Source organism: Oryctolagus cuniculus, chromosome 15 (genome assembly GCF_051225735.1).
Source record: "Oryctolagus cuniculus isolate XC-2025 breed Fujian yellow rabbit chromosome 15, ASM5122573v1, whole genome shotgun sequence".
Classification (NCBI taxonomy): Eukaryota; Metazoa; Chordata; class Mammalia; order Lagomorpha; family Leporidae; genus Oryctolagus; species Oryctolagus cuniculus.
Window position 1 is genome coordinate 21,751,499 of NC_142881.1, and position 17,328 is coordinate 21,768,826.

The following is a 17,328-nucleotide window of genomic DNA, read 5'->3' on the forward strand; positions in this document are numbered from 1 at the left end:
CCGTGCACCCACTCCCCATGTAAGATCTCTGTGGCCAATGAGTCGTACTATGACAATCAATGGTAAAACTAGTCTTCAAACAGTAATTTATACTTTATACTTTATATTTTGGGTGCAAACTCTTAAAATCATTATCTAGTATAGAACTGGTTTTCTGTATATAAAGATAATTAAAAATGAATCATAATGAAGAATGGGATGAGAGGGAGTAGGAGGTGGGACGGGAGTAAGGTTGGGAGGGTGGGTATGGGGGGAAGAACTGTATTCCTAAAGCTATACCTATGAAATTTGTATTTATTAAATAAAAGCTTTCTTAAAAAATCAATCAATATGCTGTCATCTCAAACTCATGAGATCCTTAGCCTGGGAGCTGCCACCAGGGCACTTATGAGACTCAAATACACAAGAAAACCACAGGCACTTTCCATGAACTGGATGTGTGGCATTTCAAGTAACTTCCCCTCAGGAAGACAGAACCATGAACTCCCAACACTACTTACAAACTCATAGTCTCCATCCAGTGGTACTTCCCAATCGGAAGAATTTTTCAGTGGAGCGGGTACACTCTTGCCAAAGCTGTTGACCCGGTTTTCCTTTTCTTTTTGTTCAAAGTATTCAAGGAAAGATGGTGTTACAGGCTGCATAGTCTCATCCCTTCTTTTCATCGCCCCTTCCTCTTCCTCATCCTCTGCATTGATCACCATGGTGCCCAGCTGTGAGGGCAAGGTGTCTTCATGCTCAATCATGGTATTGGCTTCATCACTCATGGTGCTGGCCACACGCACAGTGCCCATCTCATCGTCTGCTGCACGAACCATCATGCCAGAATCCATTTCATCCTCCTCTGAGTTATCTTCATCGTCTTGGTCCACTTCCCGCTGCTGGGATTCCTGGCGTTTCAGTTTCACATCCATGGCTTCGTTAATTAAGTCCCGCAACATTGACACTCCTTTAACATTCCTGACAAGCGGGTGCTGTAGGAGCTGAGTGGCTGTGGCCCTCTGCTCAGGGCTCTTTACAAGACACTGCTTCACAAAGTCTGTAAAGTTATCTGACCACAGCTCTGGTTTTCGGAACGTGGGCGGAGGGTTTGTAGGAATCATGAAGATTGCCCTCATGGGATGGATATCAGCATATGGTGGCTTTCCTTCAGCCATTTCTATGGCAGTTATTCCCAGAGACCAGCTGTCTGCCACACAGTTGTACCCAATTTCCTGAATCACCTCTGGAGCCATCCAAAATGGTGTTCCTATTACTGTATTGCGCTGGCCATGGTATCTGTAAGCTGACCTGTTACACCAAAATCTGAGAGTTTTGCATGTCCCTCTGTATTTAACAAAATATTTCCTGCCTTGATATCTCAGTGTATTTTTCTCATAAAATAAAGGTATTCCAATCCTTTAAGAGTTGATTGTAATACTGTAGCTATTTCATCTTCTGTTAACATTTTATTTCGTAATCGAATGATATCAGATACAGAGCCAGCTCCACAGTACTCCATAATGATCCATAAGTCTGTGTTCTTAAAATAATTTCCATAGTATTTGACTACATGAGGGCTGTCACATTGCTGCATTATGGAGATTTCTTTGATTACCTCCTGAAGATCTGATTCGACAGGAACTTGTTTAATAGCCACAATCTGTCTGGTCTCTTTATGAAAAGCTTTATACTTGCTGCCATAGGACCCTTCTCCGAATTTCTCCAAGACATCAAATACTTCTGGTTGTTTGGTTAAACTGTCTTCATCCAACTTTTTCAGCTGCCGGCGGGCGGTTCCTCAGCTGTACCGTCTCCATGGCGCTGCCGGCAGCCACCCAGCCTCGAGCACCACTCCATCCTCCCCGGGGACCTCTCCAGCCCCCCCCCCCCCCCCCGTGTATATATTAAACACACACACACACACGTTTAAAAAAACTTTCCTCAGCTGGTGATAAGTGCTGTAAGGAAAATAAAGGTTTACTGGGTTAGAAAGTGATGGCAAGTAAAGAGGTATGGTATGTTTCATACAGGAGTAGGGAGGACCCCACTATCTGAATCATACGTAACCTGGAATCTAAATATTTTGAGAGAATGCCCCATGGGTATATGGCGGAAGAGTAAAAGGGGATGAATATACCTTTTTTTTTTTTTTTTTTTTGACAGGCAGAGTGGACAGTGAGAGAGAGAGAGAGAAAGGTTTTCCTTTTGCCGTTGGTTCACCCTCCAGTGGCCTCCATCGCTGGCGCGCTGCGGCTGGCGCACCGCGCTGATCCCTGATCCAAAGGCAGGAGCCAGGTACTTATCCTGGTCTCCCATGGAGTGCGGGGCCCAAGCACTTGGGCCATCCTCCACTGCCTTCCCGGGCCACAGCAGAGAGCTGGCCTGGAAGAGGGGCAACGGGGAAAGAATCCAGCGCCCCGACCGGGACTAGAACCCAGTGTGCCAGCGTCGCTAGGTGGAGGATTAGCCTATTGAGCCACGGTGCCGGCCAAAAGGGTATGAATATACCCTTGAATTAAAATAATCAAAAAATATAAACAAACTCACTCAAAACATGTAAAATTTCACTGTATTGAGAACCACTTACATGCTAAAATATCCAGAGAAGTGTTTGTGAACTTTACACCAAAAAAGGAATTCTCTTAACATCATTGAAATTCAGAATAAAATAAATTTTGAGCCAAAGCAAAATAAAAGATGAAACAAAATGTGACTGTTTTCGAGTAAGACCTTAGTCATCCTTCCTGTTTTCTTTTATGCGCTCCTAAGAAGATAAATTACCCCTCAGATTAAAAGGTCTTTTCTAAGTTCTAGAATTAATTACTTTTATAAAATTATACTTCTATTAAAATAGCCTTTTAGAGGAAATTGGCAATATGTAGTTCAAATTCTGCATTTTCTGGTGAGTAAATTTGAGTCTCAAAAAGCACTTATGGGCCAGCCCTGTGACACAAGGGGTTAAGATGCAGCTTATATTGCTGCATTCCGTGGAGTGTACATTCAAATCTCCACTTTGCTGCTTCTAATCCAGTTCCCTACTAATTTGTCTGGATAAACAATGGATGACAGTCCAAATATTTGAGAAACTGCTACCCACATGGGAGATCTCGTTAGAGTTCCGGTCTCCTGACTTCGCCTTGTCTCAGCTTTGGCCATTGTGATCGGTTTTTGGAATGAATGAGCTGATGGAAGATCTCTCTTCACCCATTCCCTCTCTCTGTTATTCTACCTTACAAATAAATAAATGCATCTTTCTTAGAGAGAGAGAGATAGAGGAAGAGGGAGAGGGAGAGAGAGAGAGAGAGAGAGAGAGAGGGAGAGAGAGAAAAGAAGTGGCACTTAGATTCTCAAGGCAGCATGTCTGCGTATCTGAATAGCAGCAACAGGCCTGAATCTTTAATTCATGCCTGCTTCCTAAATTTCCTTAATGGGATATGGTCACTTAAATATTTTTTCTACTTTGAAAATCAGAAAAAATACTGAAAGTGTTCCCAGTGGCCCAAGCCAGGTTAATTTGAAGAAAATAATGATGGAATTGAATTAAAGCCAAAGAACAAAGTAAATATCAATGAATTCATGAATAGGAATGAATAAAACTTGCTCCTCCAGAAACATTCAGTTTATACAAGTACAGCAAATAGAAAGAAATGGATAAATCTCCAATTGGAGATTGTAGTAATCTCCAATTGCTATTAGAAAAATAGAAACTGCTATAGGCTAGATCCACCAACAAATGCAAATTCTGATGAAAGTTTAAGGAGAAACAGCATATTGGCATAATGTCAAAGTTTTATTTCCTGAAAATTTACTAAAAACAAAGGGGAAGACATTAAATTTATAGCAAAACTACCAAAACTAGTAGTCAAGGGTGACATCTGTAGTAATAAGATATACTGATGTCTTATAATCCCTGATTTAAGGCACTAAGAAGAGCACATGATGACATCAACCTTATCCTGATAGAACACCAGACCAACCCAATATGAGGGCCCTTCTGCAAAATATCAGACTTGAATTATCCCAAAGTCATGCAAAACACAAGATTAAGAAATTGTCACAGGTTAGAGGAGATGAAGGACAAGTCAACTACTAAACGCAAGGTGGGATCTCAGATTAGATTGACTACATTGTGGACTAGAGCAAAGCACGTTGTTGGAAAGCTTATGATTTCTAAAGTCTAAAATCTAGTTACTAGTACTACACTAATGCCAATTTCTGAGTTTTGATAACTGTATCATGACTTTATAAGATGTAGCATTACCTGGTATATAGAAAATGAATTAATTATTTTTACATATATTTTGTAACTCCAAAGTTTTCTCAACAACAAATGAATGATTGGTTTATTAAATATGTGTCTATCTAACAAAACTGTTATTGGAAATGGTCTATTCTCTATTAAAGTTAAGGTGAAAACTGAAGTGCAATAAAGAATATAATAAGAAAATCAAAAGAAAAAATAAAAACAAAGAAGACCAAATAGATTCCAAGTTGAAAGCAAAGCTACCACTTGTTGTCAATGAAATGCTATGGAATCTCTAATCGGCACCGTTTTACTCTGGTTCATCAATATATGCAAGAAAGTAGTAGTTAACATCATAGGCTATGCCACTTATTTATTCCATTGTGGGTTTAATCTTAGCGACATGGATTACTAACTGGGCCAATTTAGGCAAGTGACGGTTTCCTCAGATATTAAATATGAAAATGGTTTGAATAGGATGAAATGTACCTAGCAATGTGTGAGGCATAAGAAAATCTCAGTATTTGGCAGTTGTTGGAACAAAGATGTACCTCACTAGATTCCTGAATTTATATTATCCTTTCTGAGGCCCCAGAGTGGCCCTTTGAAGGGGATCATTAGGAGCCAGCACAGTCCCTACTGCAGGCAGAAGATGGTGGACAGTCAGAGATTTCCAAATGGGAACAGGTACTCCATATTTCTATTTTCTTTCCAACTGAAGTCCTGGCTTTCTCAGCTACACAAGAGGAATATTTAGCTAAGTAACATGATTTTTGAAAGTGAAAGTTAGAGCCTCTTTCCACCCACAGATGTTTTCAATGGTTATTTGCCAGGAATCCACTTTGTTGTAGGTGCAGTTCCAACTTATGATGGTGAAGCAAAAAGCAAGACAGAGAAGTAGTTTGCTTAGGGAGTCTACATTGTGTGTGAATGTGTGTTGGGGTAGCGTGAGATGATAAACATGTGGATGAGACAATTTAAGGCAGCCTGAATTGAATCGAATTTAACACAGTGGGGTAGTAGAGGTGCTTTTGTGAGAGCTACAAGGTGGAGAGGTCTGAGAAAGCACTGTAATGGGGCAAACATTTGAGGTGGGACCTGATTGATACAAAGTTCTGGAGAAATTCATTTAGGAGAAAGAGAAAACTAATTGCAAAAGTCTTTACATGTGATCTAACTCAGTGATATACACTTTGACTACTGTATGAAATAGGCTGTGGTTTGCAATTACAATTATATGTTTGTCTTTTTTTGCTATATATTTTAATATATATCAGATACTTCGATGTTTGGCTCACCCAGAAAAAAAAAAATATTCCCACGAATTACTCTTGAGATGCTTTAGGTTGACCCTGGGAACAGAAAATTACCTCATAGACAAATGAATATGAGTACAAATACATAGAAGGACACATGGGTTATCAACACAGAGATTCAAATTTTGATATCATGAATCTTTTATGCAGACTAAGCCCCAGCCTTGAAATGCTGCACAGTCTGAAAAAGCATAAATTTCATGAGAGAGTCTTCTTGACTGGCAACTAACAGTTATGCCTGTTTATATCTGGTATTTCTCCTATTTACAGTGTATACTGATGTTTCAGTGGTGCAACCATTCCATCTCTTCTTCTCTTGGTATCATCACCATGATGAGCTTGCAGAGTTCCAAGTTAGGGCAAAACTCAACATGTTTCTTGAAGTCTTGTTTGTCTCTGAAATATCTGCTCTATGAACTCAAAAACTGAAGAAATGGAAGTCAGATCAGGGATGGAAGGAAAGAGAAGAAAGGATGTATAACTTATCCTTTTAACAGCTGAAGGTATTTGAGCTGCCTGAGATCATAGTAATTTTTTTTTAATTTTTATTTAGTAAATATAAATTTTCAAAGTACAGTTAATGGATTACAATGGCTTCCCCCCCATAATTTCCCTACACTCACACCCCTCCCATCTCCCGCTCCCTCTCCCATTCCATTCACATCAAGATTCATTTTCAATTATCTTTATATACCGAAGATCAATTCAGTATATATTAAGTAAAGATTTCATCAGTTTGCACCCACACAGAAACACAAAGTGTAAAATATTGTTTCAGTACTAGTTATAGCATTACTTCATATTGGACAACACATTAAGGACAGATCCCACATGAGAAGTAAGTACACAGTGACTCCTGTTGTTGACTCAACAATTTGAAACTCTTGTTTATGGCGTCAGTAATCTCCCTAGGATCTAGTCATGAGTTGCCAAGCCTATGGAAGCCTTTTAAGTTCGCCGACTTCGATCTTATTCTGACAGGGTCATAGTCAAAGTGGGAGTTCTCTCCTCCCTTCAGAGAAAGGTACCTCCTCCTTTGATGGCCCCATTCTTTCCACTGGGATCTCACTTGCAGAGATCTTTCATTTAGGTCATTTTTTTTTTTGCCAGAGTGTCTTGTCTTTCCATGCCTAAAATACTCTCATGGGCTCTTCAGCCAGATCTGAATGCCTTAAGGGCTGATTCTGAGGCCAGAGTGCTATTTAGGACATCTGCCATTCTATGAGTTTACTGTGTATCCCGCTTCCCATGATGGATTGTTCTCTCCCTTTTTGTTTCTATCAGCTAGTATTAGCAGACACTAGACTTGTTTATGTGATCCCTTTGACTCTTAGACCTATCAGTGTGATCAATTGTGAACTGAAATTAATCATTGGGACTAGTGAGATGGCATTGGTACATGCCACCTTGATGGGATTGTATTGGGATGCCCTGGCACGATTCTAACTCCACCATTTGGGTCAAGTCCGATTGAGCATGTCCCAAATTGTACATCTCCTCCCTCTCTTATTCCCAATCTTATATTTAACAGGAATCATTTTTCAGTTAAAATTTAAACACCTAAGAATAATTGTGTGTTAATCACAGAGTTCAACCAATAGTACTAGAACAAAACAAAGAGAAAATACTAAAATGGATAAAGTATTACATTGTACATCAACAGTCAGGACAAGAGCTGATCAAGTCACTGTTTCTCATAGTGTCCATTTCACTTCAACAGGTAAATTTATCATCAACTAACTTCTTCTGCTCTATTAAACATCACAGTAAGAATGTGAATATTGTCCAGGATATGGGCTCTGTGCATGAAAGGCAGATGCTGGGGTGTGAAGAGCTCTTGAGCTATCGTGTTCAGTCCCTTATGATGGTCAATCACCAGGGTGCCTAGCTTGTAAGTCAGCTGGGACTGCCTCCTGCTGAGTTAGAATGCATGTCCTGACAGAAGGAAATGAGGCCTGACACCTAAAGGAGAAGATAAGGTATGCCTTGGTTCAGCAGTTTCATGATGCTTATCAGTATCAACTAAAAGCAAGATGAAAATATTTTTATAAATAGTGTCAATGGCAAACATTGCCATTATGCTCAAATACAAAAAAAGAAAATTACAGATTCACATAATTCTTTTGTATACTATATCTTTCAGTGTATTTGTAAATCATTCAGAACCAGACAAAAATGATATATTGTGAGCAATTTGCATATATTCTAAGGCTTTAAATTTAGTTTAAAAATTATTCAATTGGATTCACCATGATAGTAAAGAAAAAAATCCACATGTGATAAATGTGCTTGATAAATTAAACAAGAATGAATTAAGCACTTATTGATTAAATAAAAAAACTGCAAACTAAGAAATGGCAGGGCATCCTGATTCTGAGCCAAGTCATATTTTTAAAAAATCTTCAATATCATACTTGATGATTAAAGATGAAGTGCTTTTTGACCAGGATTGAATGAGAGATGAGGATGTTTATTCTCGCCAGTCCTATGCTATACTTTGAAGATACTAAAACATGCAGTAAAGCAAGAAAAGAAATAAAATCACTATGTTAAAAGAAAGATTACCATTTTTTCACAGATTTCATGATTATGTATTTGGAAAATTCTATCAAATTTCCCAAAGCAGGTGCTAGAAACAGTATGATAGCTTACTACTAAAGTCACAGAAGAGTACATCATAAAAAGTCAGTTATGTTCCTATATGCAAGAAAGGAACAGTGGCAAATCTTTTTAAAATATAATTTTCCATAGTTTGTAAATAGCAAATTCTTAGACATAAATCTTCCAAAAAATTTCAGATCTATATAATAAAAAAATCACAAAATGTAGAGGGAAATTAAGGAGGAAATGAATCCATGTGAATCAAATGGAGTATATTAGTATTCAGGGTCTTCTAGAGAAATAGAACCAATACATATGTGCATACACAGATTTTCATAATTTAGTCTCTATAGAGATATAATGGAAGGGATTGGATTATACAATTATGAAAACTGATATATTGACAGATTTTTAGTTAGCAAGAAGCAGGTACCCAAGAGAGCCGATGGTGTTATTCCAGGCTGATACTGAAAGCCAGAGATAAAGAGAACTACAGGTGCTGTTTCAATCCAAAGACCAGCAGGGTAGAAATCCAGGAAGACCCAAGCTGCAGGCTAAGTCCAAAGGCAGGAAAAGCCAATGTTCCAGCTTGAAGAAGTCAAACAGGAGGAGTTCCTTCTTATTCAGTCCTGTTATTCTATTCCACTCTTCAGGGGATTGGATGACAGGTGCTCAAATTAGGGGCAGCAATCAACTTTACTCAGTCTACCAATTCAAATGTCAATCTCTTCCAGAAATATTCTTACTGACACAGCCAAATAAGTTTGACCAGATATATGATGCAATATGATCCAGTTAGGTTCACACATGAACTTAGCCATCACTAAAAAGATGTGTCTTGCTCATGTACAGGAGAACTTAGTATTGCTGAGACTCAATTTCCCCTCAGTATAACCAGCAATCCCAAATCTCAGCAGGCTTTATGGTAGTAATGACAAGCCAATTCAAACTTTTATGGAAATATATAATTTATGCATGGTTAAAATGGAAAACATGAACAAAGCTGGAAGAGTTACCCTTAATTTCAAGACTTCCTATACAGCAACAACCATCAAATTGCTGTGGTATGATATAACCATAAACATATAGATAAGATGACAGTGCACTTGTACATTCATTTTTAACTTTTATTTAATATAAATTTCCAAACTATCATTTTTGGATTATAGTGGGTTTTTTCTGGTGCATAACTTCCCTCTCACCTGCAACAACCCCATCTCCCACTCCTTCTCCAATCCCATTCTTCATCAAGATTCATTTTCAATTATCTGTATATACAGAAGATCTACTAAGTATTTACTAAGTAAAGAGTTCAACAGTTTGCACCCACACAGACACACAAAGTATAGAGTACTGTTTTAGTAGTAATTTTGCTGTTAAATCACATAGTATAACACATTAAGAACAGAGATCCTACATGGGAAGTAAGTGCACAGTGACTCCTGTTGTTGATTTAACAATTGACACTCTTGTTTATGGCGTCAGTAATCACCCAAGGCTCTTGTCATGAGTTGCCAAGGCTATGGAAGCCTTTTGAGTTCTCTGACTCTTATCTTATTTAGACAAGGTCATAGTCAAAGTGGAAGTTCTCTCCTCCCTTCAGAGAAAGGTACCTCCTTCTTTGATGGCCCTGTCTTTCCGCTAGAATCTCACTCACAGAGATCTTTGATTTAGGTCATTTTTTTGCCAGACTGTCTTGGCTTTCCATGCCTGAAATACTCTCACGGGCTTTTTAGCCAGATCCAAATGCTTTAAGGCCTATTTCTGAGGCCAGAGTGCTGTTTAGGACACCTACCATTCTATGAGTCTGCTATGTATCCTGATTCCCATGTTAGATCATTCTCTCCTTTTTAATTCTATCAGTTAGTATTAGCATACACTGACTGGTCTTGTTTATGTGATCCCTTTGACTCTTAATCCTATCATTATGAATGATTACGAACTGAAAATGGTCACTTTGACTAGTGAGATGGCCACATTGGTACATGCCACCTTGATGGGATTGAATTGGAATCCCCTAGTATGTTTCTAACTCTACCTTTAGGGGTAATTCCACGTTAAGCATGTGCCAAACTGTACATCTCCTCCCTCCCTTATTCACACTCTTATATTTAGCAGGGATCAATTTTCTGTTAAATTTAAACACCTAAGAATAATTGTGTGTTAATTAAAGAGTTCAGCCAATGGTATTAAGTAGAACAAAAGAATACTAAAAGGAATAAAATAGTAAATTGTTACTGGACAGTCAGGACAAGGGCTGATCAAGTCACCGTTTCTCATAGTGTCCACTTCACCTCAGCAGGTTTCCTTTTTGGTGCTTGGTTAGTTGTCACAGATCAGGGAGAACATATGATATTTGTCCCTTTGGGACTGGCTTATTTCACTCAGCATGTTTTCTAGATTCCAGCATTTTGTTAGAAGAATGTATATTCTTTAAGTGTTGGATGAAAAGTTCTGTAGATATCTGTTACATCCATTGGATCTATAGTGTCGATTAAATCTGCTGTTTCCTTGTTGATCTTCTGTCTGGTTGATCTGTCTATTGCTGAAAGTGGAGTATTGAAGTCCCCCAAATCTACTCTATTGGAGTCCAAGTCTCCATTTAAGTCCCTTAACATATCTTTTAAATTACCTGGTGCCCTGTGATTAGGTGTATATACATTTATAATAGTTACATCTTCCTGTTGAATTGATCCCTTAATCATTATATAGTGCCCCTCTTTGTCTCTCTTAACAGTTTTTGTGTTAAAGTTTATTTTGTCTGATAGTAAGATGGCTGTGCCAGCTCTTTTTTGTTTTCTGCTGGCCTGGAATATCTTTTTCCATCCTTTCACTTTCAGTCTGCATGCATCTTTGTTGGAAAGATGTGTTTCTTGTAAGCAGCAAATAGATGGGTTTTGTTTTTTTAATCCATTCAGCCAGTCTGTGTCTTTTAATGGGAGAATTGAGGCCATTTACATTCAGTGTGCATTCTACAATAGACCAATACACACTTGGTCCATTGATTGACAACAAAGATGCCACAGCAATGGGAGAAAAAGGTTGATTTTGAGGGAATTCTTCTAGAGCAGAAAAGAAAACTTGCCTACTAGCTCACACTGCTTTTTTAAAAATACTCTAAATGGTCAGATATGTAAATTTAAGAGCAAAAACTATATGACTTCTAAAAGAAAACATGGGAACAAATTTTAATGACTTTAGTTTAAGCCAAAATAGGAAACATAAGCGAAATTCATTAAATTGCTCTCAAAACACAACTTCAAGAGAATAGAGTGGCTTTAAAAAGGGGGGAGGAGGAGCACTGTGGCACAGAGGGTTAACACTCTGGCCTGAAGTGCCAGCATCCCACATGGGTGCCGGTTCAAGACCCAGCTGCTCCACTTCCAATCCATCTCTTCCATGGCCTGGGAAAGCAGTGGAGGATGGCCCAAGTCCTTGGGCCCTGCACCTGCGTGTGAGACCTGGAGGAAGCTCCTGGCTCCTGGCTTCAGATCTGCTCAGCTCTGGCCGTTGCAGCCAACTGGTGAGTGAACCATCAGATGGAAGACCTTTCTCTCTCTCTCCCTCTTTCTCTCTCTCTCTCTCTCTCTTCCTGCTTCTCCTCTCTTTGTAACTCTTTCAAATAAATAATGAATCTTTAAATAAATAGAAGGGGAAACTATAGACTTGAACAAATTTTTCAGTAAACATTTATTTGATAGCAGACATGCATTCACGATTGTAATAGGCCTTACTATTCAATAATAAGGAAATTACATCACTCTGTAAATGCACAAATACTTGGAAATGTTTGGAACCAATTTGGAAAATAAGTACATAGAAATGTGCTCAATATTGTTAGTAATTATGGATTTAAACCATAAATTAAAAAGTGTAACCAACAGAATAACTAAATTAAAAACACTGAACATAACAAGTGTCAATGAGGAAGAGTAGTAAGCAGAAATGCAAAATGGTGGAAATGCAACATGGCATAGCCGCATTAGAAAAAATTTTGATAGTTTTTTGTAAAATTACATGTTCATTTACTATTCAACCAAGAAATTCTAATCCTAAGTATTTTCTAAAGATGTGTGAAAATGCAGTCTAAAAATATCATAAAAATATCATTTCTTGGTATCCATAGAGGACTGGTTTCCATACACTCATGGATACCAAAATTGACAGTTATTTAATTTTTTTATGTAAAATGGGGTAGTATTTGCATACAGTTTATGCAATCCTCCTGAATATTTAAATAACCTCTAGATATAGTACCTATTATAGTCAAGTAATAGATGTTGTACTGTTGCAGAAATAATGACTAGGAAAAAAAAGCCTATCCATGTTTAGTACAGAAATGGTTTTTTTTCCCTAATATTTTCATCCCTGGTTGCTTGAACCCACAAAGGTGAACTTATAATTATGAAGAACTAACTACATTCACAAAGGATAGTCATAGTAGCTAAAAGATGGTAATATTACAAATATTCATCAGCTGGTAAATAGATAAAAAATTGTGGCACATTTATAATGTAAGAAATTTCAACATAAAGTAAAAGGAATAAAAAATACAGTGATTTGGAGGAAATCTGAACTCAACATCCTCAGTAAAAAAAAAGTAAAACATAAAAATTTGCATTATGCATAATTAAGATTTAATGTATAAGAAATTATATAAAATAAATTTATTACAGAAAGAAAACTGCTGATTGCTGAGAATTGGATGTGAAAACAATGGTTTGACTGCCTACCAGGGGGCAGGAGAGTACATTTCAGGAGACTGAAATATTCTGCGCTAGTGAATATGAATGTCTCAAGACTCATACTTTTTACAGTTAAACTGATCAGTTTAGGGTATGAAATGATGACATAATCAATATTATAAAAAGGTAAAATAGGATATATAGAAGAAAGGAATGAGTTAGATAAAGCTGTTATTGAGGAACAATTTAGTGGCTCACTGTGAGAATGACTTGGAAAAAAAACTTGGGAAGCTTCCTCTTACATGTTGTTTACACTGTAGTCTTGTTGTATGAATTGAATTATTTAGATTTGTTTCTTCATGAAGACTACAAAATAAACTACTTTTAAACTATTAAATTGGATTTAATATATATTATGACATTTGTATATATTATATATAAAGTTGGACTAATATATATATATATGCTTCAAAAACTTCATGAAAAATGGAATTAAAAGACAAATTTATGAGGATCAAAAACAATTTTCTTAATCCCAGAATAGTTTTTTCATAATACAATGTTGCATGAATATTATGAGGACCCCTTTTATCTACAATTTGTATCAGTTACATATTTACATAGCCATAAAAATTATAATACCACCTGTAGTTCTATTGCCAGACTATGGGGAGGTATGAGCTCCTATAAATTATATATGGCTGGTGGGAAGACACATTTGTACAAAATTATAAAAGGAGGACTTGGCAGTATTATATAAACCATATAGTTATTTATGTTTCTATCTGGTAATTCAATTTCTAGTAATTTACCCTGAAAATATACATCTAATATTGTTACACACAACTACATAGAATATACATTGCTTGCAAGTAGAGCAAAATGATAAATATTAATACAAGGAAAATAGTTCAATAGAATAGTGAATAAATCCAGTGTGGTGCTTTGCAGATTTATTTTAAAAAATAAAGTTTCCATGAAATAAATAGCATTTGTTTTTTAGATGTACTTGTATTTTGATTGCAAAAGAGTAGCTCTTTCTCTATATATATATTGTTTGTATGTAAAAAAAAAAAAGCAGAAAAAAGGAAATTTAAATAAACCTATATTTGTGCAAAGAGAAACCCAAGAATGTTAAATCAGACCTGTGTGAGATGAATGATCTAAAGGGGAGATGAGGGAACTGGAAATAAACGAGGGGGATATGGACACATGGGTGAACACGGAAGGAGAGGACAGAGAAGGGCAGACTAAGTGATAACACTTTTCTGAGTGTTTTTTTTTTTTTTTTTGATAAGCAGAGTTAGACAGTGAGAGGGAGAGAAAAAGAGAAAGCTCTTCCTTTTTCCATTGGTTCACCCCCCAAGTGGCTGCTACGGCCAGTGCGCTGCGCCGATCCGAAGCCAGGAGCCAGGTGCTTCTCCTGGTCTCCCATGCGGGTGCAGGGCCCAAGCACTTAGGCCATCCTCCACTGCCTTCCCGGGCCACAGCAGAGAGCTGGACTGGAAGAGGGGAAACTGGGAGAATCTGGCGCCCCAACCGGGACTAGAACCTGGGGTGCCGGCGCCGCAGGCAGAGGATTAGCCTAGTGAGCCGCTGTGCCGGCCTGAGTGTATGATTCTTAAAGTAGTTCTTGCCATTAGAACCAAGTTCTACTTTATATTTTGAAAACAATAAAGTGAAGTATTTGGAGGAAATTAGATATAAACAAAAATATATTACTCTGTGTTTAGAATAAATGATATAATCCTGTTTTATGGTGAGAAAAATTCTTGTGTATACAATTTTGATTCTATATCTTAGATTGTTAATTGGTTTGTATTCCACAATGGTGATGGTTCACCATTCTTCTATGACTTGAAACACTGATTATTAGACCAAAATTTGGAATATTACTAGAAGTGCATGCTTTTAATACCTACATTTGACATGAATGTGCCTGTGAATACAGATTTAGATGTAAATGTATGAATAATGAGAAATGCAGAAATGTATATGCATTGTACATATGTTGTATATGCCTTACTTAGTGTTTTTTCACTTTAAAAACATTGTAAAACAAGTTTTTAAAACATTGTTACATAAATTCCATATATTTAAAATAATATTTCTGATATATCGGTGTCCCTCCACTCATTTTCCTCTCCCAAGTCCTTTAAAAATTTTTTTCACTTGATTCTACCTTAATTTGTCTAAATTTCAAATGTATTAATTATTATGGAAGCCTTTGCACTCTGAAGAAACATAGTAAAACATTATAAAATAACAAAATTTGTCTCCACTCAACCCTAATCAATAAGCTTCTCAATGCTACACAGGTACAAGACATTCAAAAAGGACATAAGAGTGAAAGAAATATAAAATATTTGTTGGGCTGCCTGATGCACAAAGCAGGGTGAGCTCATGAGCTACGTGTTGGCAGTGGCCATGGCACAACTTACTTCCTTGAAGAGTCCCTGTTATTTTTCACTGTGGTAGTCACGGGCAAGATAAAATAATCAAGAAAGGTTTGCTCATTTATTTATTTATTTACTTATTTTGGGAGAGTGTTCAGCAACCTACAAGTGCAAAAACCATTTAGCAAAATGTGAACATTGAGTTCAAAGTTTGTTGCTTTAAAAAGAAATAACAAAAATCTGATGCAGCTTGTAAAGTATTCAATAAGGAGATGTGAATGAGATTGAAAAATTGAAAGAAAATCTTTTGTTCCTAGCAGTTAAAATATTACTGACATTTTTAAATAGCAATGAAACATAAAATCTAGGTAGAGCAAAACAAAAATCCATTTTGCATGTCAAAGACTGTGGGGAGCAGCTCGGACTAGACTAAGTTACTGGAATTAAGACTTATTCTATGCATCTGCTCTCCTACAATATGGCGCTGGGAGAGGAGAAAACAGCTTCTACCCAGCTGCCTCCAGTTCAACCAATAAACTGTAGGACTTGCTCCTGATTGGAGAGCAGCGTACTCGGCGTGTGGGCAGCCGAGTTGGGATTGGCAGAGGAGGACTATAAAGGAGGAGAGAGACGGCATGCACCAGAAACATCTATGGGGAACATCTAAGGGAACCCGTGCAGCCCCCGAGAGACCCGGCCGGCGGTGTGCCGTTCCCCTGCGGAAGTGGGGAATGCGGCCAGGGGGAACTGCCCTTCCACGGAGGTGGAAGGGATAGTAGCCAACCCGGGAAGAACCAGCAGCAAACCCGGGGAGGGCCGAGCAGACGAAAGAACAGCGCAGGGTCCTGTGTCGTTCCTCCACGAAGAGGGGGAGCGACATAATGGTGCCGTGACTCGGATATGAAGCCTAGGCAGGGTTTGGTGTCGTTCCTCCACGAAGAGGGGGGGCGACATAATGGTGCCGTGACTCGGATAGGAAACGTGACTCGGATATGAAGCCTAGGCAGGACTTAGTGTCGTTCCTCCACGAAGAGGGGGAGCGACATAATGGTGCCGTGACTCGGATAGGAAACCTAGGACGGATAGGAAACCTAGGACGGATAGGAAACCTAGGACGGATATGAAACTTAGGAGGGAAGAAACGGGAAGAAATGGGAAAATACCGGAGAGAGAGACTAGCAAAGAGCCTAGGTGCCGGAAGAAGCTATTGAAAGCGAAAGTGAAAGCTTTCATAGACTCGGATGCGGACTATGGCGGGGAAGCTAGGAGATTGAAAGCGAAAGTGAAACCTGGAGGAGGCTTGGACTCGGATACGGACTGTGGGAAAGAAGTTAGGATTTAAAGTGAAAGCAAGAAGAAACTTAGATACGGACTGCAGGTTGAAAGTGAAAGTGAAACCTAGAAGAAACTTGGACTCGGATACGGACTGTGGGGAGAAGCCAGGAGAAATGAGGGAGGAATATTGTTGGAAGAAAACTTAGGGAAACACACCGGGTAGAGAAAAATGTTAGGGAGGATGAAGCCGCGAGTGCAGGCCGAGGCGAAGACTTAAGCCACCTTGGAATTCTTCAAGTCACCCCGGGGAGCAAGAGGCGAAGATCTGGAACCAGAGGCAGAGACGTGGGCCGCCAGGATTCGCCAGGTTAGTCTGGGGAACTTGGACTGAATGCCGGTGGTGGCGGAAACATTCGCGGAAGCCGCCGCGTGCAGAGAGAGCACGGGGCGTTGGCGCGAGGCCGTGGTGCGGGCGCGAAGTGCGTGGAGACCGCGGAGCGTGCGCGCAGAGCCGGGAACCCGCCGGCGGGGCGAGGCGCCGGGAAGCCTCGCAGAGCCGTGAAGCTGCCGCGGGGCGAGGTGCCGAGAAGCAGCCTCGGGGCGAGCGCCGCCGGGAAGCCGCAGGGATAAGAGAAACAGAAGTTTAGGAGTAAAAGTGAGAGAAATAGGAATGCTGGAAGATAGAAGTAAAATGGGAGAAATAGGAATGCCCGGAGATAGAGAAATAGAGAAATAGAAAGGCCTCCCTACAACACTGCACTGTGAGAGCTTGGATTCGGTCTGCCTGATTAAGTGAGGCGATGAGCACGATGAGCACCTGCGGCAGCTAG

The 17,328-nt window shown here is 38.9% G+C and overlaps 1 pseudogene; it reads right to left on the reverse strand.

Moving 5' to 3' along the window:
* Positions 1-347: 347 nt before the first annotated feature.
* On the reverse strand, positions 348-1,799 carry LOC100341374 (serine/threonine-protein kinase 4 pseudogene; annotated as a pseudogene).
* Between the last annotated feature and the right edge of the window lie 15,529 nt (positions 1,800-17,328).